This window comes from Quercus robur, chromosome 7 (assembly GCF_932294415.1).
Source record: "Quercus robur chromosome 7, dhQueRobu3.1, whole genome shotgun sequence".
Classification (NCBI taxonomy): Eukaryota; Viridiplantae; Streptophyta; class Magnoliopsida; order Fagales; family Fagaceae; genus Quercus; species Quercus robur.
In genome coordinates, this window is record NC_065540.1 from 44,125,391 (window position 1) to 44,129,078 (window position 3,688).

Here is a 3,688-nt window from a genome sequence, read left to right on the forward strand (position 1 = left end):
TAAGGCAATGAATAACTGTCTAAAGATTTTATGTTTCGTACATTTTATGGATAGTTGAGGATATTTAAGATTTAATTCTTCATTTTATTTTAAACTTAAGTTTGATTTTTATTTTTCATTAAGTAATTAATGTTTCATCTTTATATAAAATAGTTTTTCTGTGCATCACATAGGTTAGCGACTAGTATATATATATATATATATATTAAATGACCCATGTATGTATGTTTTCAGTCAAATTAGTATTTATAAAATAGGGTATTTAAAGGATGCCGTTTCTTAATAGATTTATACGGAAAGACCAAGTTGATTCATTTTTACAAAAGGAAAGACTTATTAATTGACAAAAAAGTAAAATTTTTAAAGATTTATTTGAGAATTGAAATTAAGGTCTAGGACTAAATTGAATATTAGCTTTGATTTTTAAAAAAACTAGTCGCTAACCCGTGCGATGCACGGAAAATTGCTAAAAATGAGATCAACTCCAAAATATATATATATATTGTATCATACATAAAATCGTTGGATCCAAAGCAAGTTACAAACTATTCAGCTTTACAATTAGAATCATTTGCAAATTAGACTACAAAATTGGGTAAAAGAATCAATCGCATGTTGCAAACTATCCATCTTTTTATTGGTAGAAGAATCACTTGCATGTTTGAATTTGGTCTCAATGAATAAAGTGAAATCCTTCATCTAGATATTCCAGTATCAGGATAGATGATATGTTTTTGATAAGTAAGAATTAAGGTAAATAACAATTACACATATATACATAACTCCAAAAAAATAAAATCATTTATTGAAGAAGCTCAAAAATATAAATTTTTCCAAACAAAACAAAACATCACATATAATGCATAAGCACATGTCTACATAATTTTTGAATCATCCAAGTGCAGCAACATTAGAAGCAACCTTTAGGCTTCTTTCCTATTTCAAGTGTCTCCTAAACAAAGTCCTTTTTCCTTCTCAGTTCTTTTCATCATTCTACAACATAAAAATCATAGTCAACATGTATACATCTCATAAAATCTGTAAGCCTTTTTCCTTTTTTTTTTTTTTTTTTTAAGGAAAAAAATTCCTTCACCCTTCTTAGTTTGACTACAGAGAAATCAAAGTGAATAAAAAACCTTTTTTTTTTTTAAATTAATAATTTAAAACTAAAAGGTCAAAGTTTACTTCTTTATGGTGTTTCACATAGAGTAGACACAAAACCATGTTTTTAATAAGAGTTCAAGTTAATTTCAAAACACAAACAGGTCCAGTTCAATATAATGCAGCGAGAACCTTTGAGAATGAAACTACTACATACTTCAAATAATTGGAAACATGTAAATGCATAACCTCAATCATGATTAGAAAGACATTATCATGAATTAGCTCTAAAGTATAAACTACCAAATAAAATTGAGTGGCATCATATTAGGATGATAAACTATCCCACATTAATTTTTTTTTTTACTTAAAAAACATTCCATTGACAAATTGAAAGTACTCAAATAAAACTTTCATCAACAAATTCAGAACTATTGATTCAGAATCTAACTATAATCATTCATGTTGACTTTTAAAAGTTCTACAAAATGACAATGTTACAATTGCAAACAAAGAAGCAATGTCACCATGATACCCTCAACTATATAGATTTTCGTCCATTTGCATAGTCCATTATGTGATTGTTTTATCATTGTACCAGCCATCATTAACAGTTTAACACACACACACACACATAGTGAAACTAATAGTAGCTAATTAATAAAACAAATAAAATAGCTATATAAAGATGCTTGAATCCCAAACATACTAAATAAAAACCCACAATTATTTATAATTTGATTCATACAATTTTTCAATAACAATAAAAAAAATCATTATTATTATGAGAATGAAGATATCCTCACCTTGCATAATTAGTTAACATTACAACCCTATTGAGATTGGCTGGAATGAAATTGAATTTCCACTAATGAAATCCTGGCAACAGAGTATAAAATATTAAAATAGCAGCAACTAAAAGTTCGTAGCTATGAAATTTGGAGTTAGAAGATTGCATAGCAAAGATCACTTGCTAAACTCTGTTTCAAAAATAACATAAAAATGCCAACATTAAGATCAAATCCGGACACAACTAACAGCCCTAATATTTTTTGGAAGGACCTGCAATTATTTGCACAAAGCTACCCTTTATAACAATTCCTAAACCAACAACATCAGTATTTTGCAGAAAATGAACAGCCTAGTATACTTTAAATCATATAGCAGGTGGTGGATTCCATCTACTCATACCTGGCACTGGTAATAAATTAGTTTTGCAATCTAATTGTGATAGCCACCACTACGGTAGAATGTTATAAGTTAGGGGGAAACAGGGACCTTTTTTTTTCTAGTAATAATATCTCTCTATTTTTCCCCCATAAACTACAAACACTACCCTTTAAACAAATAATGCATAACAAATAAAATCAATCTAAGCCATCATATATAGTTAATAGAAGCATTCAACTTTTATATTTGATAATTAAAATCATAATTTTGTTATCACATAACCAAAAAAAAAGAAAAAAAAGAATTGATTATAGATTATACCTTAGCACTTTGCCGAACACTTTGAGGGTAATGGGGTTGCCTCTATTCTCCTCTCATGCGATGAAGAACTATTACAGCCTACTGGTTTCTGTTATTCATTTCAAGCATTCCACCATCAAAAATATATCTTGTTAAAAAAAAAAGAATAATAAAAATCAAAGTCAAAACAGGGTCTCTAAAAATTAGAAGAAGATAGACAAAGACAGACTTGGAAAGGCCAATCAAATAAAGTGTGAGACCAAATCAAAACCTTAATTAAAACCAAATCTAACCTAATTAGGTAAAACGTGGAAACCTACAAAGAAAAAAAGAAAAAAAAACTTAAATCAAGAGCAACCCACAACCACAAATCAACAAAATTCCATGAAAACAAAAACAAAAAAAACTTAAATCCAGAGCAACCCACAACCACAAACTAACAAAATTCCATGAAAAATTGAAGCGGATAGAGAGAGAGCAATATATAGAAATTAAGGAGAGTAAAAAACATGTTTTAATTACCTCAAAATAATTTGCCGATATAGAATATGATGGGCTGGATTGAACGACGATGGAGAGGCAAAGAGAAATTGATGCAGTGGCGGTGATTCATGGTGGCGGCGGCGGCGGCAAGAGGATCCAGCGTATATGAGAAAACACAGAGGTTGTGGGGTTTGGACGTGAAGGCTGAAGAGGGAGTCCTATACTTGTATTAGGGTTCTAAATTGATAAAACGTTAAAAAGAATATATATAATAAATAAATAAATAAATAAATAAAAAAGGGGGTGACGTGAAGGCTGAGAGAAAAGGAGGGTACATATATTATATATTTAATTAAAATAAATAAATCAGATTTAAAAATTAGAAAAAAAAAATGCTGACGTGGAAAATTGTGGAAGCAGCAAAGGCTTCGGTTTTATATATATATTTAGACTAGTTGAAGGCGAGTGTGGTACATGGTTTTTTTTTTTGACTGAGTGGTACATGGTTTTTAATGATCAACTTACGTGTTCTTCAATAATAGTCTTTCAATGTCTCTATGAAGTTATTGTTGATTTTAGAGAAATTAGACAAAAAGGCTCACAATTCGGAAATTGTTTCAATTTAAAAGCTTTC

The 3,688-nt window shown here is 29.3% G+C and overlaps 1 long non-coding RNA gene across 2 annotated transcripts; it reads right to left on the reverse strand.

Moving 5' to 3' along the window:
- Window positions 1-615: 615 nt before the first annotated feature.
- On the reverse strand, window positions 616-3,300 carry LOC126693576 (uncharacterized). Of its 2 annotated transcripts, XR_007645431.1 has the most exons (4): window positions 3,094-3,300; window positions 2,593-2,680; window positions 1,908-1,980; window positions 616-993 (listed from the first exon to the last, which is right to left on the reverse strand). It is a non-coding gene; the product is annotated as an uncharacterized LOC126693576 (long non-coding RNA). The 2 variants fall into 2 exon arrangements; XR_007645430.1 differs by lacking the exon at window positions 1,908-1,980 and having other exon boundaries at window positions 780-993; window positions 3,094-3,295.
- Window positions 3,301-3,688: the final 388 nt, after the last annotated feature.